This window comes from Telopea speciosissima, chromosome 3 (assembly GCF_018873765.1).
Source record: "Telopea speciosissima isolate NSW1024214 ecotype Mountain lineage chromosome 3, Tspe_v1, whole genome shotgun sequence".
Taxonomy (NCBI): Eukaryota; Viridiplantae; Streptophyta; class Magnoliopsida; order Proteales; family Proteaceae; genus Telopea; species Telopea speciosissima.
This window is the reverse complement of record NC_057918.1, coordinates 17,961,672-17,970,978: the sequence shown is the minus strand read 5'-3', so window position 1 is coordinate 17,970,978 and position 9,307 is coordinate 17,961,672. Positions and strand designations below refer to the sequence as shown.

The 9,307-nt window shown below is 39.5% G+C and overlaps 1 pseudogene; it reads left to right on the top strand.

Moving 5' to 3' along the window:
• The first annotated feature begins 1,163 nt into the window (after window positions 1-1,163).
• On the top strand, window positions 1,164-7,590 carry LOC122655583 (annotated as a pseudogene).
• Window positions 7,591-9,307: the final 1,717 nt, after the last annotated feature.

The following is a 9,307-nucleotide window of genomic DNA, read 5'->3' as shown; positions in this document are numbered from 1 at the left end:
ACGGCCGGGGGGGGTTCTTGCTCCAAATTAGTGTCCGTTAAATATTAGATGGAAGAACCTGCTAGTTAAATGAATCAAAGCAAGCACTAGTCCAGCAGAATCAAAGATTTTAAAGAAAAAACAAATAGCAGGACAAACCCAGTACCGTCAATGATGATTGAGCTGATAAGCATAAGCACTTCATAGATTTAAGTTAATTATAATTATAAAAAGAAACAAATCAATAAATAAAAACTAATAAACATAAGTTCAGGAAAAAAATATAGTTTGAAAAATCGGGCTTGGATTTGGGTCTTGAATGTGTTTTGGTGGAAACCCATTTCCTTTCTCTGCATTTTTTCAAGTAGGAATTTAATTCTGTTAAGGCCCGATTAAGACCCGGGTAAGACCCGATGAAGAGTTAAACAGGCCCACAACCCGGTTAAGGCTCGATTAAAGCCCGCTTTTAGTACCCGATTAAAGACCGACACCGATCGAGCCCGTCTAGGCTCGGACCAAATACTTAAATGGTCGGACACGGTGCAGCCTGCACAATTGGTGAGGCCCGGCCAGGCCCGACCGAACCCGACCGAGCCCGACCGGTTGACACCCCTACTGTGGAGGGGGTAATTTGAATTTTTTCAAAAATCAGGGGGTGATCTGAGTTTTGTTTGAAAATCAGGAGGTGATCTATAATTTACCCAAAAAACAAAACAACAGTGGACCTAAGAGATGGGCTCCACAGGGTTCTTTCCAAGAGACCAAAATATCTTAAAAAGAGTAGATGACGTGAGAAAGTGGCAGATAACACTAAGGAGATATTTATAACCTCAAGTGTCCAACTGACACGTATTTATTGTACCATCCGTTCTTATCCACCTTAGCCCTCATTTTTTTTTGGCCTTTTTGGGTAAAATTGGCCCTCAGTTCTATATAAGATGCCAAATGCAACTTCTGTAAGCGTAAGATATCCTTGGCATTCTCGTAAATTTCTCCAAAAATTTGGGTATTTCTACCAGCTGTACTTCCAGATTCACAATTCCGCTCTCCGCTGACTCCTGAGACCCGGAACAGTGTCACAGTGGCAGTCCACTGAGGTTGTGTTTTTAAATTTGATGCCAACGCATACGCACGAGGGAGTAATCCGTAAGAGAGAGGAACAGAGAAAGAAGCTGGTGAGCAGAAGAAGAAGAAGAGCTATGGAAAGAGAAGTTGAAGAAGAACTTCTTCAGAGCTCCGGGAAGAGGCTAAAACTCGTCGGAACGGAAGACGAGCAGAGCGATCTTCCTTTGAAACTCGGAACGTTCTTCTATCCCATGACTCCGTAGGCTTTCGTCGTCTCCGATGCTCTTGAACCTGATTTCCCAATCATTTACTTCAACACTCTGTTCGAAATATTCACTGGATACCGTGCCGACGAAGTCCTCGGCCGAAACTGGTAACTGTGATCCCATTTCTTTGATTCTTACTTGTTTTGCTTTTCTATTCAGTCAAGCTTGTTCGATTTATTTGTTCCTGTTAGTTTTGCTTCGTTTTTCGTTGCTTTCTTACTGATCCAGACTTTGAGCAGATCATGATTCTGTGAGTGTTGTTTTGATTGTTAAATTTGTATAGATATGTTGCTGAGCATCGAAAGCAGATGTCTGATGTACTTGACAATGAATGTTGCTCTTCTGTTTTTTTTTTTTTGGGGGGGGGGGTGGTTTAGTCAGTAGAATTTTTGGAACGAAAGAAATTACATTTCAAGCAAAATGAATAACAACAACAAACTCAGCCTTATCCCAACTAAATGAGGTCCGCTACATGGATCCTTGCCCTCCAATTAGTTCTATTCGATGCCATACTTGATACAAGGCCTAAGCTATGCATGTCTTTCCTCAACACTTCTCTAAGATCATTTAAGTCTCCCCCTGGCTCTTTTAGTGCATTTAATCTGAATCAAATCACTCCATCGTACTGAAGCATCCAAAGGCCTCCGTTGAACATGACCATGCCACCTAAAATGACTTTAGTATGATCATTTCCTTACTTTATCCTTCCTAATTTTTCTACTCATCCATCTGAACATCCTCATTTCCACTACCCTGAGTTTATCTATATGATATTTTTGAACTGCCTAACATTCCGCCCCATACATCATAGTCGTTCATATTACTGTCTTATAAAATTTTCCTCAAGTTTTAAAGGAATACGTTGATCACACAACACTCCGAACGCACCTCTCCATTCCATCCATCCTATTTTAATTATCTGTGAAGCATCATCATCTATATCACCTTCTTTATTTATGATTGAGCCCAAATACCTAAAATAATCACTTGGTCGAATCTCTCTCTCATCAATTTTCACCACCTCATTATCTGTTCTAGTGTAACTAAAGTTACACACCAGATACTTCGTCTTCATTCTACTTATCTTAAAACCTTTTGATTCAAAGGTTAATCTCCAGAAATCCAACTTGGCGTTAATCCTTGCTTTTGTCTCATCCAGCAATAACAAAATCATTAGCAAAAAGCATTCACCAAGGAACCTCATCTTGAATGTCTCTGGAAACAAAATGAATAAGAAAACTTGAAAAAGATTAGAATCTGTTGAGAGTTAAAACATCGTTCCTATGGTTTCATTAAAAAGGTTAGAATCTGTTGAGAGTTAAAACATCGTTCCTATGGTTTCATTAAAAAGGTTAGAATCTGTTGAGAGTTAAAACATTGTTCCTATGGTTTCATTAAAGTTGTCCCTGCAGTTTGTGATTTGGGTACTTCCAATAATGGATTCTTGTCTCAAGTTTTCCTCTAGAGACATTTTTTCTTGTTGTTCTTTCATGCGCTTGATTCTCTGCCAATATTTATTTTCTACAAAATGGATGGTTTTCTTTTCTAATTGGTCCAAGTAAATACTCGGACTGTTGAATACATGAAATTCGTTACCTCTGTCATTATCACATAGATATTCTTGTTTATATCTGATGAAGTGAGTACTAAGTGCATTGAATTGGAAATCTGAACTTTCTTTTCAAGTTGAAGGGTAGTAGTTTACATTGTAGGATGAATGACACTGTTTGGTGTATGGAAAGAGTCAAATGAATGACCCAGTGAGTTACTATATGGATAAGAATCATGTCTATGGACAGAGGTGCTCTGGAAGGCTAGTAAAGGAAGCTAATCCTTGATATCCGGCTTAATTTACGTCATATTGATGGTTGACCATGATAATCCCACTTGTTTTATAGATAAGGTAGGAAACCTCTGGATGAGTCACCTGTTAATCCATTTTGTGAAAAAGGTTGACTTTTCAATCATTTTTTGAAGCTTCATATAGCCATGTGGCTGATGTGCTTGGGCTGAAACTTACCGAATGGTGGATAGTAATATGGATGACATGCCCATAATTTTTTAGCTCCAGCTGACCTCCTATATTGGCAGATATCGGAATTGTTTATCTCTTCTTCTCTCTTGTACAGATGCATGCTTCTTTAATGTAAAACAAGAAACCAATAATTTAGACTGTTCCAAAGTTCCTAATATTGTCTTCATGTTGTAGGACTCAGATGTCAATGAGTGAGGTGGCAACCAGAAACTACATGGTTTGCCACATCAACTTCTCATATGGAAAGTTTAAATCCAAATGTCATCTGCCACGTGGAAAAATGATACATTTCTCACTTCTGCTTATGTCAAAAGGTTAGAAAAATTCAAAGGTTGTATTAGGTGAAAATACAATAGACAGATGGTGAGAGGTGTGTACAGTGATTATTCATATACTGCTAATCCTGAGGGCTTACTATATTACAGATGGTCTTGTGCTGATACATCATGACCCATGTGGCAGAAACACTGCAGTTACCAAGTCTCAAGTAGTCAAAAGAATAAATTTGTCTATTAGTTGATAGGGACTGACAATGTGGACAATGCTTAACAGTTCCATTGGAGACCTTGATGATATTCCAAAGTAAAAGTTTGTTTCATTTTGTGATTTGCATGTAAAAATCTTAATCCCTTTCTTGAAATTCTTCCTTTTATAGAGTATTTCCAAATAGGCAGGCAACGTTACATCAAACAGTGCTCTTTAATGATTAGTTGTCTTATTTCACCATCTCTCAGCTATAATACACATTTTGTCAAGGATGAGAAGTTAAAGACTCACAGATGCACTTGCTATTTTGCAATCTTTCCCCCCTGTTAATTACAATGATAAGACCAAAATTGGCTTGAATCAAAGTGGTGGAAAATACATGAGTGCTTATATGTTAATCTCTGATAAGGGCCGTAAATAGGGTCGATGAAACAGGATTCTATATCTGAGCCAAGGAGTTGGGGTAAGGGTAGTTGTGTTGAATATATCATTTGAAGTAGGCAGTTCAAGTGCATACATCATGATTCTTTCTAAATAAGACATCCATTTCTATTTTAACATGACATTTTGTATGAGAAAAATTATGCAAGGTGAATCACTTTAGGTTCCCCTTTTGTTGGTGCTGATACCTTCCCCCCCCCCCCCCCGATTACTATGCTAATACCATTGATGAGGTGATAACATTTAGTGTGAGAAAATAACACAAATTTAGCCTTTACATGTTTCCTTTCTATTGGTGCTAATACCTTTGATGCTGATGATGACATTAAGGATGAGAAAAATAATGCAAAGTTAAACCTTACATATTTCAATTGTTGCTAATACTTTGTATTTTTGGGTTGTTGGGTCAGCATGCTAATCTCTTTGATGATGGTAATCTTGTCAATGAATCTGCCTGGTAGGATATGGTGGTCTGTATTTAATGATTAAACAACAAGAGACAACATCCCGATGTTTGATATAAGGATAAGGCAAAGACAGGAGCCAATTATGAAGGATTTGGAGAAATTATTTACTTGTAGGTAATGGGAATAGCTCTGATTAAAGATAGATTTCATTCTTTCCTCATAAGCCTGAGGCCTCTTTGAGATAATGAAATTTATAGTCAATAGCAATCCTGTTGAACCTGCCATGGTGTCCTTCAATGTTTCTGTTGTTGCTTGGCAGCTAACATCATAAGAACCGTACACCTCAGGAATCTACTCTGAGAAGACAAAGATTGTTGACTTAATTGTTTTATACTTCCCTTACAGAAACTAACTTAAATAGACACACATTGACTACTTTGTCGTTTTTAGCTGTTTGGTTTTCTTATCCAGCTATGAAGGGTTTGAGCCGTAATAAGATTGTTTGTTTGAAGATTTTGGTGTTAGGTGTATTTGTATGTGATTCTTCGTTCAAACCTCTTTATCTTCTAAACTATTGATGTTTTGTTGTCAATTGTGTGCTAAGCATAGACTTGAATTTGTGTCAATTCAATTATCTGAACTAAAAGTATTCACCTTCCACAAACAACTTTAATTGCTGGCACTTGGTTTAGCTCCTTTGACATTTTTCATGGACAAGTAAGATCAACAATTTTCAGTCTATCAATTTTATGGGTTTTCTTGAAACTTTATGATTCCTGATTGAATTTTTGTGTTTCGAGTTCATTCGGAGCATGTGTTTTGTTACCATCATGTCATAATGTCCTGAACTTCACAATGAATTATGTCTTCCTCTTGACTGTGATCATTTTACAGATGACTTGTTATGTTTGAAATCACTTATGTTGGCCTAACATGGATCTCTTTCCTTTCAGCCGGTTTTTACAATACAGGGACCCACGTGCACAAAGGCGGCATCCTTTGGTGGATCCTGTGGTCGTTTCTGAAATTCAAAGATGTATTGAGGAAGGGGTTGAATTTCAAGGTGAGCTCTTAAATTTTAGGAAGGATGGTACTCCTTTGGTGAACAGGCTACAACTCAGTCCCATACATGGGGATGATGGCATTGTAACACACATCATAGGAATTCAGGCATTCTTTGAATCAAAGATAGACCTCAATCGGGTATCATACCCAGTTTTCAAGCAGACATCCTATCAGCATTGTGATGTGTCAGGTGAAAATTCTCCCATAAACGAGCAAGCACCAAATGCCCAAACCTCTGATGTGCGTGGGATTCTTCAGCTATCTGATGAAGTCCTAGCACATAACATTTTAGCACTCGTGACACCAAGAGATGTTGCATCCATTGGGTCTGTTTGCAGAAGGATTCGTCAACTAACAAAGAATGAGCATTTGCGGAAGTTGGTCTTCAAAATGCATGGGGAAGAGAAATTACAGGTACGCTGGAATTGGCGACCAAGAGGTTAGGGTGGGGGCGTCTTGCCAGGGAGCTAACAACACTAGAGGCAGTTTGTTGGAAGAAGCTTATTGTTGGGGGAGCGATTGAGCCTTCTCGTTGCAATTTTAGTGCATGTGCAGCTGGTGATCGGCTTGTTATTTTTGGAGGAGAAGGGCTGAACATGCAGCCGATGGATGACACATTTGTTCTCAATCTTGATGCGCCAAATCCAGAGTGGCAGCGGGTAAGTGTGAAATCATCTCCCCCAGGCCGCTGGGGCCACACTCTCTCATGTGTGAATGATTCCTGGTTGGTGGTTTTTGGGGGATGTGGAAGGCAAGGATTACTCAATGATGTGTTTGTACTAGACTTGGATGCACAACAACCAACATGGAAAGAAGTCTCAAGTGAAGCTCCTCCCCTTCCCAGATCTTGGCACAGCTCTTGCACTGTGGAAGGCTCAAAATTGCTCATCTCAGGTGGATGCACAGATGCTGGGGTACTTCTCAGCGACACACATTTGTTGGATCTAACAACAGATAAGCCAGTATGGAGAGAGATTCCTACATCTTGGCCTCCTCCCTCTAGACTGGGACACTCACTCTCAGTTTATGGGAGAACTAAGATTCTTATGTTTGGTGGACTTGCCAAGAGTGGACACCTACAATTGAGATCAGGTGAAGCTTACACAATTGATTTGGAGGATGATGAACCACAGTGGAGGCAACTGGTTTGTGGTGGTGTTGGCAGCCAGAATGCTGTGGTTCCTCCACCCAGACTAGACCATGTTGCTGTAAGCATGCCTTGTGGGAGGATTATCATATTTGGTGGCTCAATCACTGGTCTCCATTGTCTTTCTCAGCTCTTCCTTCTGGATCCTTCCGAGGAGAAGCCATCATGGAAGATTCTTAATGCTCCTGGGCAACCACCCAAGTTTGCTTGGGGTCACAGCACATGTATGGTTGGAGGGACTAGAGTTCTGGTGTTGGGTGAGCAAACTGGCGAGAAGTGGACACTGAATGAACTGCATGAGCTATGTTTGGCAAGCATATCGGATGCAGAAACATGATTTGCTGCAAAATTGCCTACATCATAAACTATATTTATTGTGTGTCAAGTATCATCATGATCACTGAGAAGCACATTTGGTGAAATCTACATGAGGTTCTACTTCCCATGTCTTTCTCACAGTTCTGCATTCTAGAATTTCTTCCTAGTACAGTCCCAGTATTTTTCTTAAGTTTGAGGCTGTGTTGTATGCTTGATGACTCGGGTTCGCTGTTCTATATTTGACTGCTTTAGAGTGTGCACTTAGCTCATTGAAACTATCATATTCCCTCTGTCCCATGAAAGCTGTCTTGTTTGAAAAAAAACCCACATTTTAAGGAAGGTGTCGTTAAAGCATAAATGATCCACTATTTTAGAACTTTTCTCTAATGTTGCTCTAATTCAGTTGCAGGTAAGTGGGTGTGAACAAATGTTTAGATGATTTTGGTTGTTGTTGGAATGTTGGGGAGTAGCCAAGTAGGGGTGCAAAACCTCCATTACATGGACCCACCATATCGACCATTGGTTTAGGTACATGTCAATTCTTAGATCTTGGTTCAATTCAATTAAATGATCCATTTTGTATTGCATAATATCCTTTTTTGACTTTGTGTTATCAATGGTCCAGATTTGTCTGAAGCTTTTTGTCTGTTACAATTTTTTTTTCTTTTTAAATTTGATACTTGGCACAGCTTATCTTCTACATAAAAAAAAAGCCGTTAAGGCTCGTTTCTCTTCTAAGACCAACTACGATAACATCTATGATCCGAAGCCCCTCGTCTCTCTCCCCAATCCCTCCCTGCATGGACGTGTTCTTCATTAAGACTCCCTGCTATGATTTTGTTTGGAGTGGCAACAAAAGCGCCAGGATCCGATCGCTCGTGTCCAGTATCATGGCTGATAACCCAGGAAGGCCTATTCCTCCTAGTAGGGTACACATTTGGATTCGAATTTTTGTTTTGCGAGGGTTTATAGGCTCTCTTATTATGAAATCAAAGGGTAGATCTCCGGTGTCGCCATGAGAGGAGGTAATTCTTATTTAGTAGGGCTTTGAATTGCTGAATTAGCTTAGGAAAACCCTTCTGAAAATTCACCATTTCTTGCTTCTCTCTCTCTTACTCACTGTTCCTGATATCCTTTACCGAAAGCCCTCTCCACTGGTGATGTGATCTTGTGATTGGATTCTTTAGTCCTCATGAACTCTCACTTTCTATTGTACAACCTGTCACATGATAGATGTGCTTCCATTGATGGTATAAAGAATTAAGGAGGGGGATCGCTACCAGACTGCGTTGCCCCTGCACCAGCGCGAGGACATCTAACAGAATGGGATTTTTTCATTGAAGGGGATGGGACTGTCATTTTGCTCTTCCTGTGTCTAGGTGCAGGTGCTACACAGCTTGACAACCTTATTTTTTCCAAAGAGTTAACACTCATGTCATTCTCTGAAACATAAAATATGAAAATCGTTGGTTACATTTTATCTTGGTTAAGTCAAATTTGAGTGCTAATAGATTCAGATAATTGTTACCAAAAAACAAAAGATTCAGATAAAGGTGATCATTCCAATCTGCAGCATGATTATCAGTGCCCCATTGCCCTGAATCAGTTTGTTGATGGTGATGGTATTAATGTTATTGACCATGAGCAGATTAGTTATGTTGATTGACTTAACTTCTATCTGAAATTTGGTGGCTCTAAAGAAGTGCAGCATGTTCCAAATCTTCAGAACAGGGATGGAGGAGCAACAGAAGGTGTACCTGATTTTGTTCATCACAGCCAATCTGGTGGTTCTTTCCACGAGACTTTGTTAGAGGGAAACTACCTTAAAACAAGCTGGTTTAATTTCTAGTAGCTTCTATCCTTTTATTGTACCAGATTCTCTTAGCCAGATTAATAGTCCGGACTTTGGGAGTAAAGCCATTGGCAGTTTCTAAGAAGTTCAATCTACTGATGATACAGCTTTGAAGAATGCTGAAGGATTTCAGCAAGTATCTAATAGGAAATCCAGGAAGTCTAATGCTTCTCTGGTGCATAGATCTGCTCGCGTTGCAGGTTCCTCCTCCCAATAAGTTTTCAATGAAGCTATCATACTGGAATA